The following is a 24,352-nucleotide window of genomic DNA, read 5'->3' as shown; positions in this document are numbered from 1 at the left end:
CTTTCCGCCTTCAGATCTTATTTTGCAATCAATCTTGAAGGGATTGACAACCCCTTTATAGCGTTGGGTGCAAGCTCTTTTGTGTTTGTGCAGGTACTCTGGACTTGACGAGATTCTCCTACTGGATTGATACCTTGGTTCTCAAACTGAGGGAAATACTTAGTGCTCCTGTGCTGCATCACCCTTTCCTCTTCAAGGGAAAAACCAACGCAAGCCAAGTCTCCGTCAACGTGCCAATTTTTGGCGCTGTTGTTTGAGAAGTAGCAATACCTTGTAGATAAAAGTATCTATATCAACTTGATGGGCATAATTGTCCCATAAACGAGAAATGCAACAAATAGTTATAAAAGACAAAATACCATATCCGAATCATAAACCGGATGAGGGCCAACGGGGATGCAAATCAAGACCATGGCACTATGTATAACAAACAATCATACTGGTAAGAAAACTATAGAAATCGTACAAATAACATATTTATGGAATTAAAAGGATAAGAACAAGAGGAACACCAAGGTGGTGCCGACCACGAGACAGTGCGGGCGATCGAAAGTGGTTAGGACGGGGACGGGAAGTCACTAAGTAAACCACACCTACACATATGCAAACTAAGAAGTTAATTTGAGCTCAGATTGCATATAAATCAAATAAACACCCACATAATTACTCCCAAACTAAAACCCACAAATCACTATAATTATGGAGCATTGCACGAGCTAATCTCGCAATGAGAGATGAAAGGAGAAAGTTGCTAACCTTTGTGAACACTTGGATGGATGTGGTGCCTCAAATCTTGACAAATCTGGGAAGAAATTGAGGATGAACTCGAGCAAGGGAAGAGAACAAAGGAGAGAAAGGAGAAAACACAGAGCTTGGGCTAGGGCTGGACGAAGCACTACTTATAGTGATACTTTTAGTCCCGGTTGGTAATACAAACCGGGACTAGAGACTTATATCTAGTACCGGTTTGTATTACCAATCGGGACTAACGGCCCTAGCATGGGCCCTAGTCTGATGCAACCTTGCCACCACCCCTTTAGTCCCGGTTGGAAACACAAACCGGGACTAGAGGTTCCTAATAAACCGGGACTAAAGCCTACCCTCATGAACCGGGACTAATGGCAGCATTAGTCCCGGTTCAAAAACCATCCGGGACTAATGCTTCAAACCAAAGGCTTCTTTTCCACTAGTGTATTACTATTACTCCACTCATCGATCGCTATCCAGCATGCATCTAGAGTATTAAGTAAAACAGAGTAATGCATCGAGAACAATGACATGATGTAGACAAAGTAAACTCAAGCAATATGAATTTACCCCATTTTTTCTCCTCAGTAGCACCAACACAAAGACATATCTTATCCCCTTCTATCACTAGGATATAAAAATTCGCCACGTTGAACCTACCTCAACACACCTCTCTCACCGAAGAAATATCGATCTAGTTGGCCAAACTATTTCAATAGATCAGAGAGAATTATGAAGCTACCATAATGATGCACATAAAAATCATATAAGTATTTAGAGGTGACTGAAGTATTTATCATGAACAATATGAACATAAACCCACAATTCCTGGGATCCCAACAAATGCACCACATAAAAGGAATTATATCATATGGGTCAAAGCGAAGATGCGATGATCATTGTATTGAAGATGAAAGAGAGAGATTGCCATCTAGGTACTGACTATGGACCCGTAGGTCTATGGTGAACTACTCACACATCATTGTGAGGAAAGCAAAGTTGATGAAGAGGACTTCTGTGATCGACCCCCCTCCGGCATGGTGCCAGAACGGAGCTCCATATGCCCCCCGTTAGAACAAAGACTTGTAGTGGCAAAAAAGTGTTTCAAGAATCCCTGTAGTGTTTTTAGGGTAGCTGAGAATTGATAAGCCAAATAACGAAGTCGGGAGGGCCACGGCTACGATGCTCGTTGGTCTTCTTTTGGTGCATAAAAAATCACCAAAAAGTTTCAGGGCAACTAGACCTCGTTTGGTATGGAAAACCTGCAAAGTGAAAAACACGCATAAAACAACAACTGGCACTAGGCACTGGGTCAATGGTTAGTGCTCAAAAATAATATAAATTGCTAAATAAATACCTTCGAAATATTCTAGAATGATAATATATCAACATGGAACAATAAAAAATGATAGCTACGTTGGAGATGTATCAATCTACTATCCATACTACACTTGTAGCACCATTAGTTCACCGAATAGTGCACCTATACAATTTGTCATTATATTGGGTGTGTTGGGGACACAAGATATCTTTTATATTTGATTGCATTGTTCTTTGATAGAGACCATATTCATCCTATACCCTCCATAGATTGATAAACCTTAGGTCATCTACTTGAGGGAAATTTGTTGTTGTCTTACAAAAGTGTGCACTTGGAGGCCCAACAATGTATACAATAATAAAGTTGCGTAGTAGAGACCAAGCTCTTTTCTGGCGCTGTTGCCGGGGAGGTGAGTGCTTGAAGGTATATCTTTAGATCTTGCAATTAAATCTTTTTGTTTCTTTTTTTCACTAGTTTGATTCTATAAAAGAAAATAAAAAAGGAATTTAGGTTGCCTTATTTGCTTCATCTCTATAATGTCTTTCGTGAAAATGATGGTTCGGAAAATTGTGCTCGATTGCTAGAGGAAGAATTTATGAAAATGCTTAATTTTCAATCCTTGATTGATGAGCATGATAGAAATATTGTGGGTATGAATTCTCTGAATGTCCATGATGGTAATGATATGCAAAGCCACAAGCTTGGGTATGGTATGTTTGATGAAGAAGTTATTTTTTGTGCCCCAAGTTTTGATGAGCAAATTTACTTTGATGAAATCATGCGTCCTATCTATGATGATTATTGTGTTATGACATTTATGCTATAAATAATAAGGATAACCATGAAACTTGTCATCATGATTTTATTTTTCACATGGATTATATCAATCAAGTATCTCATGATAGTTATTTTGTGTGGGCAGCAATAAAAATTCTATGATTGTGCATCATGAAAATAATTCTTTATGTGATAGTTATATTGTTTAATTCCTTCCTGACTCTACTGAAAATTATTATGAGGGAGGAACATATGCTTATAGGAATTGCAATAATATCAAGTTTCCTCCCTATGTGTTCAAATTATTGAAGCCATTCTTGTTTTGCCTTATTACGCAAGTTGATTCTTGCTACAATAAATTGTTTGCTTGCAAAATCCCTATACATTGAATTAGGTTAGACTTAAATGTGATTGTCATGTGATTCATGATGCTCCCTTGCATATTCCAAGTACTATTCTTATGTGAGCATCATTGAAATCAACATGCCTAGCTAAAAGGCATTAAAGAAAAGCGCTTGTTGGGAGAAAACCAAACACTTTTACTTTCTGGTTTTTGTGTTAACATGATTATGATAATTTATTAATCATGTTTTGTGTCATTTATTTCAATAAGGTGTCAAGTAAAGCCTTTGGGATAGTATGGATATGTCACATCCCTGGATCCCTAACTAGGGTTTAGTATTTGTGCTCATGTCTTCTTCCATTGCATCCAAGAAGCTGAAACAAAATCAAAGGAAGTGGTGAAACTTAAACCAAAAACCCTAGCCACTTCTTATTCAAAGGAAATTCAAATCTTGCCAAAATCAATGAACCCAAAATGGCCTTCTTAAAAGTTCAATATTTCTGATAAATATTGAAAACAAATTATCAGGGAAGAAAACTATTTACAAAACACCCTTGGCATTTTATTTGAAATCAGAAAGCCCCTAAATTCAACCTTATATTTGAATTAAAAAATATTCAAGTTTTCAAAAATGTTGCAAAACTTAGGAGTAGTTGGGAATATTCCAACTAACACTAAGGGCTATTCAAACTAAATTTTGAATTACTTTTTCTAGCTAAAATAAATAGCAATCAATATCAGCAAGTAAAACAGAAAACAAAAATAGAAGAAAAAGAAAAAGCATATCCTACGCTCACCTGTAGAGGCCCAGCCCACAGGGGCAGGGTCGTCCTCTTCCTCTGCCTTCTGGCAGAGGAGAGATCAACCACGACGGCCCCCTCCACCTCCTGCTTCGCCGTGGCACTCCCCGGTGCCCCGAGGATAGCACGACAACGGGAATGACTTCCCCGAGCGCGTCCCTATCCTCCCCCGCTCTCCATTCTTCCCCGTCCTCTCGGTTTCTTCTCTCCTCTCCCTGCCGCCATCAGCAGGAGCTTGAGCTCGAGGAGCCCAAGCTCTCTGGCCATAGAGAAGCCTCCCCGAGTGCTCCATCCTCTCCACCACATCGAGCTCGACGCGCACGCCAACGGAATAGACCTCCCTAAGCTCTACAACGCCCCTTTGCCGTCGTCTTCGACCTCCGGCCGCCGGCAAATCGACGTTGGATCGCCGGCTACAGCACCTCCCCGAGCCGTCTGATCCTTCCTTCTTCTCCACCGTGAGCTCGCGAGCATTTCCCCTTGTTTCCCCTCGTTCTCCTGCACTCTAGCCACGGGACCAACGAGCCCGAGCTCCGGCAGCCACCTCGGCTCGTCGCCGGCATCCTCCGGCCACCCTCAGCCCCTCCTGATGCCCGTAGTGGATGAGGCCGAGCCTGGGGATCATCCAAGTTCTCTTGACACTCAATTCCGAGTACCACAACAAGCTTTGGTGCATATCTGGCGAAGATCCGCCGCGGATCTGGTCGCCGCCGGTAAGTCTCCGGCACGGGACGACGTGGCCGGCCTAATTATAGAAATTAATCTGTAACTCCAATGAAAATAATTTATATGTGAAAAATGATCAGAAAAATCCAAGGAATGTGATTTTGATATTTTCAAACATGTTTGAAAATGTTAACATCTCCAAACAGATGAAATGATGAATAGGATAACCTTATTAAATAATTTGGAGTTGGAATTTGAAATCCATTTGAATTCCACTTCAAATATTATGACCAAACAATGATCAAGAACAATCAGCACCTCCAAATACCATCTTCATTCATGCTAAAACAAGATTGCCTGAGCATCAGGTCGAATCAATTAAAAGCGTATTTGAAAATACCTTGTTTGAAGTGATATTTGAATCTTGATTCAAATCAACTTCAAATTAAGAAATGGTAGCTACATTAGCCTACCACCTTTCATTTTCATGCCATGCTCATGCATCATCTTGTTGCATACGATTGTTATTGATCGATGTTGTTTTTACCGGTAGGCCTCGCTCCTCTGGATTCCACCGAATATCCGACTGACGGATATTGTCCCTCTGCTGACCAACAAGGCAAGCAACCATTTTGATCATCCCGATAAATCCCATGTTCTCACTCCTGCTCTTGTTTCTTGCATTAGGTCAAAATGCTTTCACTACTTTTATCACGTTAGTTGAACCCACTTCCTTTGCATGACCTGTCCTCGTCACAGTAAATAGCTGAACCTTGCAAGCTAGCATACCTGGTAGATGCTTGAGCCATGATGTGCCTTATCCTGCTATGCATGCTATGCTTAGAGTTGAGTATGGTCTGTCATCTAGGTGATGAACATGATTGTGAGAATGTGTTCAGTTATTAAAGGTGGTGTGTTGAACCTGATTTGGTAAAGGTACCGGTGAAAGGCTATGTAGGAGTACATGGCGGGTTGTTTCATTGGAACCGTCCTTAGGAACTGAGTTCCGTGTATGTAATCCAAGACTAGATACTACCACACGTTGGGATACTTAATTGACCCTCTCGACTTATTAATCGCTTAGTACTCGGTCCACGAGTTGCAAGTAGTTTCTGGTTTTAATGCTCATGCTGGAGGCCGTGCGTAGCGCTGACCTTAGAGGTGGGCTATTATGCGGTAGGCAGTGGCACGGTGTACCAAGTGGCATCCGGATGGTGGACTTGGGAACCCTGCGCACATCGTTTGGGGCCGTGGCAGAAACCTCGGCCGGACTTCCGTGCGGGTTACCCTCAGATAGGCGATAGGCCTGGACTAAGTATTATCATGGTTAACGGTCATGGCCGACTCCCTCGTTGGGATTCAGCTTGAAGGTTGCCGAGGTGCATGACGTGCACATGGCGATAAGTGGGGAGAGCATGTGTGAAGAAGTACACCCCTGTAGGGTTATGATCTATTCGAATAGCCGCATCCGCGGATATGGACTACTTGGAAACATATGTTGTTCATAGATAACTATAATGGCTACTCATAAAATTGTCAAGATAAGCGTGAGTGTCGTGGACGACATTTCCGTAAGGAGACGGAATGATTCCACGATGGAGTATTGTTGTGGTGTTAGTGGACTCGTGTGCGAGAAATCAAAGTTGTCAAAACTATGTAAAAATGCAAGTTGTCTAGCCATGAGTCAAATGCTGGCTTTCCGCATGAAACCCCACCACTCCTTATTGATACATTGCATGAGTAGATAGATTTCCTAAAGTCTTGTTGAGTACTTTTGTACTCACATTTGCTAAATAAATTGTTGCAGAGGTCGTTAGTGACCCTAATGGAGGGTTCTACCTAGACATCGACGACGACGAGTAGCTGGTATCCCAGCTACGATCTGGCCCTAGGATGGGTCTGTAGATAGTCAGGCCATGTGCCTTTATCTTTCCATCTGTGTGTACTCAGACAGTTTTAATCTTCCGCTGTCTTGCAAGAATTGTGTGTATGGCTTGTGATGATGGGTCGTGAGACCCCTACCTTGTAATATTATGTGTGAGGCTCTTCCGAGCCTTCTAAATAAAGTTGTATGTTTATGGTTCTGTTGTGATGCCATCGATGTATCTATACATATCGGTATGCCATGCGTATGTGTGTTGTACTTGATATGTATGGGGTTCGAATACCTAGCCATAGGCTTTAGTAGCACTCCTTACAGGGTAATGCCCCTTTGTGATTCCAACGAGCCATGGTAGTTCGCTACTGCTCTGGACACATTGGTTGACCGACATGTGTCCTTCTTAGCTGCTGTGTCTGTCCCCTTTGGGGAAATGTCACGCGATGTAATGGAGTCCTTGTACCTTGCTACGACTCGCCAACATTCGCTGGTGATCGACACCTGCTTCGCTGGGTCATGTATGCCTGTCCCTGTGCGGAACTGCCGCTTTGGTTTATGACTAGACATGTCGATCCGAGTTCTTTGTCATTGGATTGCTAGCGACACAATTGCATACGTGAGTCAAAAGGCGCAAACGGTCCCGACTAGGGTAAGGCTGCAGCCGTGGGGATAACCGTGCGTGAGACCGCAAAGAGGTGCGATGTGTTACAGGCTGGATTCCTATGGCTTAGGATCGGGGTCCCGACAGCGTTGTTATCAGAGCCTGACTGACTGTAGGATTACTAAGCCAAACTGGTCGAAGTTGAGTCTAGAATTGCTTTAGTTATATATAAGGGAATTGTTTGTGGAAGGGAACGTAAGACTCTTGCTTCTCTTCTCAAGTTGTTCTATTCTGGTCATCCTCGTCTTTTCTACGGGGATTAAGGACTAGGTTACTTATCTTCTCTTAGGCTTGTGTTTCTGATCGGTAGATTATAGGACAACGGGTCGAGAGTTACCTCGGGTTTCTTTTATCCCAAGGAAAAGGTAGTAAGTTTTGATGATCAGGGAATTGAACTTGATAGTTGAGTTGTTACGCTATCCTATTTTTATGGGTTGTCTCAAAATTGTTTTTGAGCATTTACAACCGTTATGCTGCCCAATTTTGTCTTCAGAGCTCTAATGCTTTTGCATTACTCTCTATTTTCACATGCCTGGTCGTCCTTCTCGTCACGTGGTTCGTCTGACGAGGTGCATTGATGTGCCGGGTCATACGGCCATGCTAGTCAGGATGATGTCAGTATCCGGTTACCGCTGGTACCCAGAGTACACAGTGGAGGAGCAGTACCGAGATTTTAATCAGAGTCAGTACCTCTACACTGTTAGGGTATTCCCAGACTACCGTGGAGCTGAGGAGCCGATCCATTGGTCTTATGGATTGGGGGTCACTGTTGACATGGCAGTAAAGATGCTGCCTATTCAATGCTGACCATCATGAGGGCTAGACATGCATTGCTGCAGAATTCAGAGTTCTGCTATGTTCCTGCCTCTCAGCCAGGTGAAGAAGGATACCTCAGTGGGGTCTACTTTGATTCCTCCATGGAGGATCCGCTGCTGGAGTCCACTGCTGAGATGCTTGAGAATAGAGACACGGATGCTCGTGCCCTTCGTATGGAGCTCTATGCTACACGTGCCCGTCTGTGGACGGCTTTGACGCAGCTGGCACCTGTAGTCCAGACAGGGTATGGAGATATGGAGATGCTGAACCCTGTTAGAACCTATCTTCTGGCTCATGTTGACTGGCCTGCTATAGGAGGAGTCACCCCTCTTCGGGGACCTCTACTACCACCAGTCAGGGGACCAAGGCCACACCCGTATCCTTATGGATCCCAGGGGTCTCGGGCTGGAGTATTTCCTGATCCCCAGGTTGAGCTTCCAGGCCATCACTACAGGAATCAGCTTCTTTGTCGTCTGTGATGGCAGACGGCAAAGAGTAAATCCCGGACGGCAAAGAGAATATCACAAACGGCAAAGAATCTAACGTCCGGCAAAATTTCTGCGTCAGCCTACGACGACATCATACCATCTGTGCCGTGTGTCTCCCCAAAGCGGACGACAAACAGCTTTGCCATCAGCTTTTCATAGGAGCAGTCGGCAAAGAGATCGAGGCGGCAGCCGACAAGCGTTGCCTCCGTTAGGGCTAACGGAGGCTTTGCCGTCTGCCACCCCCCTCTTCTTTGCCGTCTGCCTCCCCCCTCTTCTTTGCCGTCTGCCTCCCCCCTCTTCTTTGCCGTCTGCCTCCCCCCTCTTCTTTGCCGTCTGCCTCTTCCTCCTCCCCCCTCCACTCTTTGCCGTCTGCCTACCCCTCCCCCTCCTTTGTGCCCTCTTCTTTGCAATCTGCCCCCCTGGAAGTAGACGACAAAGATACTATATGGCCAGCTGCTATTGCCCAGGTTGCACAGCTGGGCGCCATGTGGCACCTTTGCCGTCGGCCAGCTGACGGCAAAGGCCTTTGCCATCAGCTGGCAGACGGCAAAGAGCCTATATTGTCACATTTTTGTTTATTTTTTCCATTTCACAACACATATACATATAATTCATAGCACATATATGATAAATAGGTCACACCACATATATGATATACATATAAAGCTCATCAATGCCATTTGTTCATCAACGTACATCCCATATATCAAAAGAACCAACACATACAAAGTTTCATCCATATATACATACATATAGTTGCACAAATATTGTTCATCCATATATACATATACATATAGTTCACATTGTTCATCAACTCAAATAAAAATGGAAACTAAAGCACTCCAATGCCAGCTTCCATGCATGTAGTACATCCAATATGCAAAATGGGAATAAGAAAGTCAGAAGAAGAAGAAGAACAACATATATATGACAAATAAGATAAATTCAAGAAGAAAGGGAAGAAGGAAGAAGAGAACAAGGAGAAGAAAAACAAGAAGGAGGAGGAGGAGGAGGAGGGGAAGGGGAAGGAGAAGGAGAAGGAGGAGGAGAAGAAGAAAAAAGAAGAGAAGGAGAAGGAGAAGAAGGAGGAGAGAAGAAGAAGGAGAAGAAGGAGGGCTCCTTCTCCTTCTTCTCCTCCTTCTCCTTCTTCTTCTCTTCTTCTCCTCCTCCTTCTTCTTCTTCTCCTTCTCCTTCTCCTTCTATTCTTCTCTTCTTCTTCTTCTTCTTCTTCCTCCTTCTTTTCATTTCTCCTCTTCTCCTCTTCTTGGAGCTAAATTAGCTAACTATGTCTTTTTGGAGCTAAATGGGCTAATTATGTCATTATAGAGTAAAACAAGCTAAGTATATAATATTAATGAGCTAACCAAGGTTCTTATGCTATTTTGAGCTTATAATGTCTTTTAAGAGCTAAATTGGCTAATTATATCATTTTTGGGGAAATTAAGGCAAGGAGAATATGAAATAGGAGAAGAAAAAGGAGGAGGAGGAGAAGAAGAATATATAAAGAAGGAGGAGAAGGAGGAGGAGGCGGAGAATGACTAGAAGGTCCTTGGCCTTCTCCTCCTCCTCCTCCTTCTTCTTCTCTTCTTCTTCTTCTTCTTCTTCTTCTTGTTTCTTTTCATTTTTCCTATTTCTTCTCCTCTTCTCCTCTTCTTGGAGCTAAATTAGCTAACTATGTCTTTTTGGAGCTAAATTGGCTAATTATCCCATTTTAGAGGAAAATAAGCTAAGTATATAATATTAATGAGCTAACCAAGGTTCTTATGCCATTTTGAGGTTATTATGGCATTTTGGAGCTAAATGGGCTAATTATGTCATTGTTGGGGAAATTAAGGCAAGGATAATATGAAATAGGAGAATAAAGAGGAGGAGGAGAAGAAGAAGAAGAAATAAAGAAGAAGGAGGAGGAGGACGAGAAGGACTAGAAGGTCCCTGTCCTTCTCATCCTTCTCCTCCTCCTCCTCGTCCTCCTCCTCCTTCTCCATCTTCTCTTCTTCTTCTTCTTCTTTCTATTCATTTTTCCTATTTCTTCTCCTCTTCTCCTCTTCTTGAGCTAAATTAGCTAACTATGTCTTTATGGAGCTAAATGGGCTAATTATCTCATTTTAGAGGAAAACAAGCTAAGTATATAATATTAATGAGCTAACCAAGGTTCTTATGCCATTTTGAGCTTATAATGTCTTTTAGGAGCTAAATTGGCTAATTATGTCATTGTTGGGGAAATTAAGGCAAGGAGAATATGAAAGAAGAGAAGAAAGGGGAGGAGGAGGAGAAGAAGAATAAATAGAGAAGAAGGAGGAGAAGGAGGAGGAGGAGGAGAAGGACTAGAAGGTCCTTGGCCTTCTCCTTCTTCTCCTCCTCCTCCTCCTCCTCCTCCTTCTTCTCTTCTTCTTCTTCTTCTTCTTTCTTTTCATTTTTCCTATTTCTTCTCCTCTTCTTTGAGCTAAATTAGCTAACTATGCCTTTTTGGAGCTAAATGGGCTAATTATCCCATTTTAGAGGAAAACAAGCTAAGTATATAATTAATGAGCTAACCAAGGTTCTTATGCCATTTTGAGATTATTATGGCATTTTGGAGCTAAATGGGCTAATTATGTCATTGTTGGGGAAATTAAGGCAAGGAGAATATGAAATAGGAGAAGAATGAGGAGGAGGAGGAGAAGAAGAAGAAATAAAGAAGAAGGAGGAGAAGGAGGAGGAGGAGGAGGAGAAGGACTAGAAGGTCCTTGGCCTTCTCCTCCTCCTTCTCCTTCTTCTCTTCTTCTTCTTCTTCTATCTTTTCATTTTTCCTATGTCTTCTCCTCTTCTCCTCTTCTTGGAGCTAAATTAGCTAACTATGTCTTTCTGGAGCTAAATGGGCTAATTATCTCATTTTAGAGGAAAACAAGCTAAGTATATAATATTAATGAGCTAACCAAGGTTCTTATGCCATTTTGAGCTTATTATGGCATTTTGGAGCTAAATGGGCTAACTATGTCATTGTTGGGGAAATTAAGGCAAGGAGAATATGAAAGAAGAGAAGAAAGAGGAGGAGGAGGAGAAGAAGAATAAATAAAGAAGAAGGAGGAGAAGGAGGAGGAGGAGGAGGAGAAGGACTAGAAGGTCCTTGGCCTTCTCCTCCTTCTCCTCCTCCTCCTCCTCCTCCTCCTACTTCTCTTCTTCTTCTTCTTCTTCTTTCTTTTCATTTTTCCTATTTCTTCTCCTCTTCTTGGAGCTAAATTAGCTAACTATGTCTTTTTGGAGCTAAATGGGCTAATTATGTCATTGTTGGGGAAATTAAGGCAAGGAGAATATGAAAGAGGAGAAGAGAAACTTACCGTAGTGGTCATCAAGGAGGAGAAACACCTGGAGAAGGGTCGTGCGATGCCGCTCGGGAGTTATTCTGCACAATAGATATTTTGCAATGTCTCAGTTAGCATGATGACACTCAATTATTAATACTAGTTTATAATGAAACTCACCATGCCAATCGAAAAGAAGACGGGCATCGACGGAGGTACTTGACCGCTCTTCTCGCACATACCCTGAAGAGTGGGTCGTATTAGTTAGTAATGAAACAGACATTACACACATGATTTGGCTAATGTGAAAAAAACTTACCACAAAAAGCTCGTACAGGGCCCGTTGACCCGCCTCATTCCGGGACCTCTCCTCCTCAATCAATCGTGCCGTGGTCTGGTCCCTCTCATCAAGAGCAGCCTGACTTGCCAATCTCTCTTTCTCAAGAGCAGCCTCAAGAGCAGCCTGGCTTGCCAATCTCTCTTTCTCAAGAGCAGCCCGGCTTGCCAATCTCTCTTTCTCAAGAGCTGCCTGAAACACAATTCCTCGTTAACACAGTAATGATCTATGGTGACACACATAATGAAATGTATGAAAGTGTTCTTAGTCCGTACAACTAACCTCGATGGCAAGATCGACTGGCCGTGGACGACGCATTATCTCAGGACAGCTGCTCGACTGGCATGCCTTGATCTCCGGGCGAGTGAGTGGACAACGTATTATCCCATCTCCAATGGATATTGAGCCATGGGGCCTCCCGCCACTAGATATCATCACCAGCTCTGGATCCAAAGGTTCCTGGCTAGGGTTAAAGTCATCCCCTTTCGTAGCCTTCCCCGCGTCCCTGTATGCCACGAGGTTCTGGTGGGATGATATGTTGGTGAAGTTATTGGGATCATCCAGGTCAGACACAGAGAATGCCTTCGCCTTCTTGTACGAGGCAATATGGGCCATGACATAAAGGTCGTACAAGTGTGGCATCTCCGTCTTATTGTGATGCGCCTAAAAGAGAGGAACAAGATATTAGCATGAAGAATGAATTGCATGAATCATGAAGCAAATCACATACCCAGTTTCGTCCGAACTGAAGTAAGTTGGCGCTGCCTTGATGGTGTGGCACACCAACCATTTGGCTACACCGATCCTTCACATTCTCGTGGACGGCTCGCCATCTCCCTGTGCACCAGTCATCAACCAGCGCCTCCCAAAAATCCATCTTATCCGCACACCATCTCGGGGGCACCTGTAAGTTATTAGAAAGAATTTTCAGCGCTACGCCTATGAATGAAATCAAGAAAACTATGTACAAGGACTTAAGAATAGGTAATTACCTTCATGTATTTCTCCTTCTTCAAAAACTTTCCGCGGCGATCCTTCTTCTGCTTCTTAATAGCACGTGTGTTGTAGTAGTCTTGAATAGCCTGCGGTCGAGCCTCGTGGCGCAAGTTCTGTAGTAACCGCCTACACTCGGGCTCGAGAACCCTGGCCGCCTCCTCCTCATATCCATTCTCACACCTATAGAAGGTCTGCAATCAAACGTGAAAATACCGATTAGTACAATAATTAGCTATATTGTTAATTTTAGATTCTGTAAAAGGATAATTTACCCAAAAGCTCTTGATCACCATCTCGGCCCTCGTGTGGCACAAGACACCATCTATAATCTCCTCCGTCGGAGCCTGCGCAACCAGGTAGTGCTCCCAGGAAAATCCTAGTGTAGGAACCTGACCCTCACTAGGCAACGTGACAAACCCTAGGAAATTTGTCCGGCAAAGCACACCAAGGACGGAGTTCGGCCTGCAGACTCCAAGAGGGTGTACCCATCCCCTGCAGCATGATAAGGTCGCATTAGATATTTGAACAAACTTGAAGGCAAAAGCTAAAAAAAGAGTAAATATACTTACCTATCTCCTTCAAGTTTAATCACCGGCCTCTGCTCGCGGGTAGCCGGCGCGACCGGGAGACGTGTACTACCACGCTTGTACACGATGGCCCCGTCCACCTGCACATCGCCCTCACTATCCGTAAGCTCATCCCCGCCATCCCCGCCCCCTAAGCCACACGGACCCTCGGTCGAATTCGGCAACTCGGTACGATCCGGCCAGGTCTCCAATCTCGGCCTCTCCATGTCGGGTGAAGCCTCCGGAACCGTAGTCTCGTGGGCCGAATGCACCTCGACCCGAGGCTGATCCTGGACCGGAGTCTCATGGGACGAATGCCCGTCAACACCAGGCTCCTGGAACAGAGTCCCCGTAGCCTCCTCCGCAAACGGGTCCACCATAGTAGTCCTATGCTCGGGTGAATGAGCTGGTGGTGGTGGCGAGGACGGCTCAGCAGTCCTCCTGGATCTTCCGCGGCCACCACCTCTCCCTGTACCCTTCCCCTTCTTCCCTACCCGACCAGCACCTCTCCCAATGGGCAATGCCGCCGACGAAGAAGAACCCACGGGTGGTGTCGACAGACTGTCTGCCAAAGCTCTACGGAGAGATAGGGGTGGAAGGGAAGTACCACCCCTCGTGCGGGGCGCCTCAGAAGAACCCGTCGAGCGATCTGCACCAGCGCCCACCAGTGACCTGCTATGATAAAGATTAAAAGAAATTAGTACGACATAAAAAAATTGAATAACTGACATGAATAATAATGTGTACATGAATAATAAAGATTAAAATATACATAATTTAAGTTGTGAATCTTACAAACTAATAATCATCATCAATAAATGCATCATCATCATCACTATCACGTATGTCTTCATGAATGACGTGCTCGTCGGGTTCAACGGCGTGAAGTTGTGAAAGGCCTTGCTTTAATCTTTGAAGCATTGACAGGTCATCCGCATCAGTAACCTCTACGAGTTCCAGGTCTTTTGGTTCCGGCTCAGGACTGGAGTCGGATTCATTGTTGCTGTCTACTTCCATGTTCTTGGGCGAAGCACGGCGGTTCTTGAAACGTTTCTTAGAAAGACGTGTTTCTTGGAAGAATTCTCCATCATATGTGTCTGGTTAATGTGAGGCTCATAATCATGTTCGTTTGGGAGAGGTGGTCTGACATGTGGCGGCACTTCATCAACAACATACCAACCTTCCATATTCTTATCCGTTTGGCATGCCCACGGTAGATACAAAACTTGGGTCGCCTGTTGAGCCGTAATATAAACATCGGGAACATCTAAATGGGTGTTTGGGTTGATTTCGACTAGTCCTATATGTTCATGAGTCCTTCTAGTCTTCTTCGGCTGGAACCAATAAAATTTGAAGACTACGACGTTCGGTGGGTTTTCACCATAGAATTGAAGTTCTTAAATTGCTTCAACTCTTCCATAATACTCGACAACACCTTCGCCGATAGCAGAGACACCACAATTTGTAGATTTCCGGTCGGGCATAGATAGCTCTTTGCCAAAGGTACGAAAGAGATACTCGTTGATGTTGTATGTCTCAAATGAAGGGACCTTATAGTCAAAACCATTAGCGACTTGTCTCAATTCGGCGTCCATAGACTCTGAATTAGCCAACAAGTTTAATACGAAACGATTGTTGCATTAGCCGCAAGTTAGACCAAGTAATGAAATGGTCCATTATGGATAATTACCGTTTGTTTGAACCAAGAGATGAAACCGGGATAGCCGCCTCCTGTCTTTGACAGAAGCTCATACACTTCGACGGAATCATTTTTGGTCACCGCTCCATCCGAGAATTTGGCGATGTAACGGCTGTTTGAAATATCCGGGAATAAGAGCAGTTCAAATGAATTAGAATTTACGGGAAAATGTGCCGAGAACTCACTCGATGTACGGCCGCACTTCTGTTAGGTTGTTGAAGATATACAACGAAATGTTCCGCCATTCTACGACATCCAACGTTATTGGTTTTGAAGCACTGGCTGGTGCGAGCTTCCCTTTGAATAGGTTGAGGTTGGACCCACCTTTTTTAGGGTCTGCATCATTGTGCCGAGGCTTCGGATTATGCAAATGATGATATTTGGCTTCGTAGTGTGCTGTCACAAAGTTTGCCACCTCCTCAGTAATGAATGCCTCAGCCATCGATGCTTCAATTCTACGCTTATTTTTACATTTACCTCAAAGGGTCTTCTGCATCCTCTCAGTTGCATAGCACCAACGATCTTGCACGGGCCCACCCAATCTTGCCTCAGTCGGTAGATGTAAAATCAAATGCTGCATTGGATTAAAGAAGCCCGGTGGAAAGATCTTCTCTAACTTGCAAGACAACTCCGGTGCAAACTCCTCCATGTCTTCTACCACGCGAGGCGGCAATTCTTTCGCACAAAGAACACGGAAGAAATAGCTCAGCTCCGCTAGTACTAGCCATTCATCCTAAGGAATAAAGCCACGTAACATCACCGACATTACCCGCTCTAGCCATATGTGCCAATCATGACTCTTGAGACCAAAGATTTTTAATTTTTCAAGACTCGCTCCCCTCTTTAGATTCGCTCCATACCCATCGGGGAACATCAAGTGCATTTTGACCCACAAGATAATTTCCCTCATAGCTGGCCTTCCAAGATTGAACCAGGCCTTTGGCTTCGACCACTTCTGCTTTCCTTTGCCTTCTCACATGTTTTGTAACGGTCTATGGCATAGTGTCTCTTGATCGACTCTAGCCTTAGTATTATCTTTTGTCTTCCCATCTATGTCGAACATTGTACCAAAAATAGCCTCCCCGATATTCTTTTCAGTGTGCATCATGTCGATATTGTGTGGAAGAAGGAGGTGTTTGAAGTAAGGAAGATCCCAGAAGCATGGCTTGTGAGTCCAGGCGTGTGTTGAATTATATCCCATGACATACCCTGGATGCTCTGGACTGATGGTCAGGATCCAGGAACTGTCTATGCAAGTCAAAGCAAGAACACTTCCGACCCTCCTGCAACTAATGAAACTGAAGAGCTGCCTTGCATTGGGGGCACGGGCCCTTCCATGCACACACCATCCAGACAATAGATTATACGCAGGCAAGTCATGCATAGAGTACATGTACCACACATGCATTTTGAACTTTTCTTTTCTAGCGGCATCGTATGTCTTGACCCCATTATGCCAAGCTTCTTCCAATTCATCCTTAAGTGGTTGCAGGCACACATTCATATTCTTCCTCGGATAATTGGGCCCTGGAATTATCAACGTCAGAAATATGTTCTTTCCTTGCATAATCTGCCCGGGGGGGGGGGGGAGATTGAGTGGAATGACAAATACAGGCCAACAACTGTATTGGGTTGCCGTCATGCCGAAGGGATTAAAACCATCCATGGCGGCGCAGACTCGAGGATTCCTTGGATCTGCCGCTTTATCCTCATGCAATCCATCGAAATGTTTCCACGCTTCCCCATCCGATGTGTGTACCATCATCTTATTCCCATCTGTATCTAGTTCGGTTCTTTTGCCCAATTTGTGCCATGTCATCCGTCTGTCTGTCTCTTTGACCATGAAAAGACGTTGAAGTCTTGGTACGATTGGCATATACAGAAGTACACTAATTGCGATTTTGGTCTGCCTCTTCTCACCCATACCGTTGTCTACCACAAGATACCTGCAAGACTCACAATTGGGACAATAGTCCAAGTGTGCACTCTCCTTCCTAAATAAGACACATCCTTTCTCACATGCATCTATCTTCTCATAGGGCATCTTAAGTACACGAAGTATTTTGACCGACTGGTACAGGTTTGCAGGCATGACATGGCCTTTGGGTAGGAAGTGTCCAAATAGTGTCATCATTGTGTCGTAGCATGCTCTTCCCAAGTTGAACTGAGCCTTTAGAGCCATTACTTGTGCAATTGCATCCAGCTGATAGAGCTTAGTGTGCTCATGGAGAGGACGTTTGGAAGACTCCAACATTTTATAAAAGGCCTTTGCAGATTCCTCCATCTCATCTTCCAAATCCCGAGCATCATCAAAGTCTTGCACCATGTCTTCGATCCCGGTACCATGCTCGTCCGTGCGACGAGGGACCAGCTCAGCTCTTGTGCGTTGTATAGACTCACCATGAAATGTCCACACCGTATAATTAGGCTTAAAACCCCTCCTCTGCAGGTGTTTGATCATTACAGCCTCTGTCGTCTTTTTATAGTTGTCGCATCCAGGACAGGGGCAATAGTTTCTTTCCTGGCCATTTGCGAATGCGGCTTTCACAAATTCCTTTGTTTTTACAAACCATTCTTTCGTCATCTCTTTCTGACTAGGGTGACCAGTATACATCCATGCACGATCACTCATCTTGCGTAGCTACTAAAGCCAGAAGAAATATATTTATATATAATTTAGCATTTATATTCATCGGTTAATCAGGTTCGCCATTTTTATTACGTCCAGGCAACCCACACGCTAATAGGTAAAGATAGGTCCTAATCCCACCCGAGTATGTGTAGATTGGATTCGTTTTCCCATGCTCTGCTCCGGATCCAACGCAAAATTTCGGCAGCACCTCCCCACTGTTCTCCTGATACACGTCTCCGCAATAAAGAAAGAGGATGTGCATCCAGAGAACAACAGGGAGGCACTGAAGAAATTCCACATCGGATCCAGAGCACAGCATACGGGAAAATGAACCCAATCTACACATACTCGGGTTGTCCATGGATAATGTTGGACAATTCGAAAGGATGGCGGTTATAAATATGCAAAGACATGCATATTTATAGATGTCGCCCTTTCGAACGGGAGACGCATACTGGTCACGCATACTGATAAATTAATTTAATTACCTAAATCTAGAAAGTTTCATCCGGAAACCGAGCCACAGTAAATGAAGGGGCGGGGAGGAGATGAAATTTGTACTAACCCACGAATGCAGGGCCGGAGTTCGTACAACGCACGGGCAGGTCTTCGCACAACAGACCTCACAGCGAGGAGACAACTATCACATGTAAATCCACCCGATCAACACAAATATTCTAATTATGTCATTTTAGAGGAAAACAAGTTAAGAATATAATATTCATGAGCTAACCAAGGTTTTTATGCCATTTTGTAGCTAAATGGGCTAATTATCTCATTGTTGGGGAAAATAAGGTCACGAGAATAAGATAGAGGAGAAGAAAGAGGAGGAGGAGGAGGAGAAGAAGAAGAAATCAAGAAGAAGGAGAAGGAGGAGGAGGAGAACAAGAAGAAATCAAGAATAAGGAGAAGGAGGAGGAGGAGAAGGAGGAGGAGGAGAAGAAGGAGGAGGAGAAGGTATTCTTCTTCTCTTCTTCTCTTATTCTTCTCTTCTTCTTTTCTTCTTCTTTTCTTCTTCTCCTTCTTATTTTTGTCTTCTCCTCCTCTTCTTCTTCTTCTTCTTCTTCTCCTCCTCCTCCTCTTCTCCTCCTCCTCCTCTTCTTCTTCTTCCTATTCTTTCTATTAAGCTAACTAACTAACTAACCTAACTAACCAAGCTAACTAAACCTATCACTAAACCTAGATAGCACTAAACAACAAAAAACAAACATAATCTACCACTAAGTCACTAAAAAAGAATCTAGCTACCACTAAATACCAAACAATAAAAAATCAACTTCTTTTTTTTCTCTTCTTCTCCTTCTTATTTTTTTCTTATTCTCTTCTTCTCTTCTTCTTTACTTCTTCTCCTTCTTATTTTTTCTTCTCTTCTTCTTCTTCTTCTTCTTCTTCTTCTTCTCCTTCTTATTTTTTTCTTCTCCTCTTCTTATTCTTCTTCTTCTTCTTCTTTTTCATCTCCTCCTCCTCATCCTACTCCTCTTCTTCTTCTCCTCTTCTCATCCTCCTCCTCCTCTTCTTCTCCTCTTCTCCTCCTCCACCTAACTAACCAAGCTAACTAAATAACCTAACTAAAACTACTAACCTAACTAAATCTACCACTAAAACTACTAACAATAATCTAGCTACCACTAATTAATAAAACAAAACTAAATCTGTAAATTAGCAAAAAAAGAAAATAAAGGACACACCGGAGAGGGGCGGACGGGGAGCAGGAGGTTGCGGCGGTGGAGGAGACGGCGGTGGTGGCGGAGGGGGTCGTGGTGGAGAAGGGGCGAGCTCCAACGGCGGTGGTGGAGGAGGAGGTCCCAGGGAGGAGGAGTGGGCATGGTGGAGGAGGGGGCGCAGGGAGGCCGGAGGAGGAGGGGGCGGCGGCACAGGGAGGCCAGAGGCCGGAGGAGGGAGGAGGAGGGGCGCAGGGAGGCCGGAGGAGGAGGGGCGGCGGTGCAGGGACGCCGGAGGCTGGAGGAGTGGGCGCAGGGAGGCCGGAGGAGGAGGGGCGGCGGCGCAGGGAGGCCGGAGGAGGGCGCGGCGGCGGTGGTGGTGTCGGGGGTGAGAGAGAGGGGTGTGGGGGTGGCCGTTAGGGGTGAGAGAGAGGCGCGTGGGGGTGGGGCTAACGCTCGTTAGGGGCGCACCCTCTTTGCCGTCCGCCTCCCGACGGCATAGAGGAGAAAAGCGGACGACAAAGAGAGAGGTCGTTAGGGGGGAGAGAGGGGGTGCGGGGTGGGCCAGCCGAGCGCTTTACCGTCTGCCTAAGTTAAGTTTGTCGTGAGCCAGCAGACGGCAAAGAGGCAGCAGATGGCAAAGACCCTCTTTGCCATCAGCCTTCTCTTTGCCGTCTGGTTTCTGGTAGCTGATGGCAAAGAGGGTCTTTGCCATCAGCCAGCAGACGGCAAAGAGGCACCAGATGGCAAAAAATTGTTTTCCAGTAGTGCATGGAGGCAATCTTTATGAGATGTTCTATGTGGATGCCTGAACCGTTAGTGGAAGGATAGTATGGTAGTAGCTGTACTTTCACAATCCTGTGTGAGTTGTGAGGTATGCTTGTGTCGTGAAATGAATTCCGGAGGCATAGATAAATAATGTATAGGAAGCTTGGAAGACTCTGATGAGTAGTTTCATGTTTTGAGTAGTTTGCTCTTTGGTTAAGGTTGTACTGAACTATGTAATGGTGTCTATGAACCATGGTGTATATATAGCACTTGCTTGTTACCATGCTGTTCAGAAATTCATTTCCGCATTCCATGTGTTCAGTGCATTCTTAATCCATAGTTAGTATTGATGTTGATATTGGTCTAAGTTGTGAGTTTGTTTGTCTGGATGGTGTTCACCAGGTTGAACCGTGCCCCTGCTCATGAGCAAGGCGAGGGTAGTCAAGCGTCGCAGGAGGAACTGCCTCACCCGCCCTCTCTGGCGGAAGTTATTCTTGAGGCAGAGAGAAACAAAAGGGAGACCAACCGTCTGTTAGAGCGTATCGAGAAAAATACGGCTCGTCAGCCTAGGAATGCTACAGTGTCCCTCAATGACTTTGTGAAGCTAAATCCTCCAAAGTTCTATCACTCCGTCGATCCCCTCGATGCTGATCATTGGCTGTGGAGTATATCACGCAAGATTTGCTCTGCGAATGTTTCTAAGGCCGACAAGGTGACCTTTGCGGCGTACTTCTGGAAGGACCCGCCAATCTGTGGTGGGAGAACTTTGAAGCTATGCGTCCTGCTGAACCAGCAACCACATGGGCAGACTTTAGTGTAGCCTTCCGTCTGCACCATATTCTAGAGGGCCTGATGGACAGAAAGAGAGAGGAGTTCTGTGCATTCACCCAGGGAAAGTTGACCATGGATGCCTATAGCCGCGAGTTCGGTAACCTCGCCCGGTATGCAACACAGGAGGTGTCTACTGATGCCAAGAAGCAAGCAAGATTCCGTAAGGGTCTGAGTCATGAGCTTCGTCACGATTTGCGCCTCCACGAATGTACAAGCTTCCAAGCCCTGGTCAACAAGGAGATCAGTGCCGAGACTGGTCATACCAACTATGAATCCACAAAGAAGCACTCCCGTGACTCTGGCTCGTCATCTAGTTCCGCGTTCCAAAAACGCAGGCTGTGGGTTCCAAATAGTTCTCTACTGCCAAGATATACTCCGAGGCCATCTTATAAGGCGCCTTAGACGAATCTGACCAACCCCCCCAGCAAAATCCCATGGTGGCCCACCTAGCAATGCAGCACCACGTGCCAATCAGGTGATCTGTTACAAGTGTGGAGAACCAGGGCACTACTCCCGAGTGTGTCCTCAGAATGTGGGTTCCAAGCAACCCGGAAAGTCCGTTGGGCAAGGCAAGTCGGGCAAAGCTTATTATGTGAAGCCAACTCCTGCACGTGGCCGTGTGAACTATGTTTCAGCAGAAGAAGCTGCAGAGGATCCCGACGTCATACTGGGTACGCTCCTTGTTAATCATCACCCAACGTGTGTTCTTTTTGACACTGGGTATTCTCATTCCTTCATTTCAGAAAGTTATGCACAGTTGCATAACATGTCTTTCTGTGATATGCCAATCCGATTGGTTGTCCAAACCCCTGGTAGTAAGTGGCAAACCCCCAGGATAACCTATGACAATGAAATTCTAGTAGACAGGCTAGTTTTTCTAGCATCCTTGATAGCCTTGAAATCTTCGGATATCAATATCATCTTGGGTATGGACTGGATGTCAGCTCACTATGCCAAGATTGATACTCATTCTAGAAATGTTCAGCTTACCCATCCCTCGGGTGAGAAAGTCAATGTCTCTACTCGAGTTGCCAAATGCCAACTCTGTTCCCTTAATGCCAACCCTCTTCCGGAACTTAAAGACATTCCGGTAGTCCGTGACTTCCCGGATGTTTTTCCAGAGGAACTGCCAGGAATTCCACCTGACAGAGATGTAGAGTTTGTGATAGATCTTGTTCCGGGAACTGTCCCAATAGCCGGAAGACCTTATAAGATGGCACCCCTGGAGCTAGCTGAACTTAAGAAGCAACTAGATGAGGCCTTGAATAAAGGTTTTATTCGTCCTAGCTCTTCCCCTTAGGCTTGTCCCGTCCTCTTCGTCAAGAAGAAATACGGAACGGATCGGATGGTTGTCGATTACCGACTAGTTAACCCGGTCACCATAAAGAACAAGTATCCGCTCCCCACGATCATTGATCTGTATGATCAGCTCGCTCGATCCTCAGTCTTCTCAAAAATGGATGTGAGGTTGGGATACCATCAAATCAAGATCAAGAATGGGGACATTCCAAAAACGGCTTTTGTCACTCGTTATGGCCAATACGACTACACCGTCATGTCCTTCGGTTTAACCAATGCCCCAGCCACTTTCTCTCGCTTGATGAATTCAATCTTCATGGAGTATTTGGATAATATCGTCGTAGTATACCTCGACGATATTCTCATCTACTCGAAGAATGAACAAGAACATGCCGAGCATCTAAGGCTGGTATTGATGAAACTTCGAGAACATTGCCTTTATGCCAAGTTTTCAAAATGTGAATTTTGGTTACCAGAAGTGACCTATCTAGGTCACGTAATCTATGGTAAGGGTATTGATGTCAATCCCGAGAGAGTTCAAGCTGTCCTTGATTGGACTCAACCTAAATCGGTTAAGCAAGTTAGGAGTTTTCTTGGTCTAGCGAGCTACTTCCGCCGCTTTGTCGAGAATTTCTCCAAGGTTGCAAAGCCTCTAACTGAACTCCTCAAGAAAGATAAAAATTTCGAGTGGACACCACAGTGTGAGCATAGTTTTCAGGAACAGAAAAGAGCCTGACTTCCGCATCTGTGTTGCTCCCACCAGATTTCTCTAAGGACTTTGTTATCTACTGCGACGTCTTGCGACAAGGATTAGGTTGCATTCTCATCCAAGATCGTCATGTGATTGCATAAGCATCTCAACAGTTGTGTCCACATGAGGATAATTATCCCACACATGATCTTGAGCTTGCCGCTGTAGTCCATGCACTTAAAACCTGGCGACATTACCTTCTTGGTAATCGTTGCGAAATTTTAACTGATCACCAAAGTTTGAAATATATCTTCACCCAGCCGGATTTGAATCTCAAGCAAAGACGATGGGTTGAGTTGATCACGGATTACGACTTAGGGATAATTTACACCCCGGGGAAGGCCAATGTTATGGTTGATGCACTAAGTCGTAAGTCTTATTGTAACAATTTGATGCTACAACGAGGTCAACCACGTCTCTATGAGGAATTTCGGAAGTTAAATCCTCATATTGTTCCTTAAGGATTCCTTTCTACCCTGGTGGCGAGGCCTACTCTTAGGGATCAAATCATAGCTGTGCAGTCATATGATAAGGGTATAGCCTGGATCAAGGAGAATATTGCTAGTGGAAACGCTAGGAAATTCTCCAACAATGAGCAAGGTGTTGTGTTCTTTCAGAACCGTTTAGTGGTTCCTAAGAGAAAACGTCTGCGGCAATTGATCCTTAAGGAGGCTCATGATTCTCCTCTCACCATTCATCCTGGTAGTACTAAGATGTATCAGGACCTAGGCCAGAGGTTTTGGTGGACTAGGATGAAGAGAGAAATTGCTGAGTTCGTTGCTAACTGCGACGTTTGTCGTCGAGTCAAGGCAGAACATCAAAGGCCTGCTGGCACCCTTCAACCCTTAGCTATTCTTGAATGGAAATCGGATAAAGTTAGTATGGATTTCATCACCGGATTTCCCAAGACCAAGAAAGGAAATAATGCTATCTTTGTGCTCATTGACCGTCTTTCCAAAGTAGCTCATTTTCTTCCAGTTAGTGAGAGTATAACAGCTACCAACTAGCAGAGTTATATCTCTCTCGAATCGTG

This window comes from Hordeum vulgare, chromosome 3H (genome assembly GCF_904849725.1).
Source record: "Hordeum vulgare subsp. vulgare chromosome 3H, MorexV3_pseudomolecules_assembly, whole genome shotgun sequence".
Taxonomy (NCBI): Eukaryota; Viridiplantae; Streptophyta; class Magnoliopsida; order Poales; family Poaceae; genus Hordeum; species Hordeum vulgare.
Note: the sequence above shows the minus strand (reverse complement) of the source record.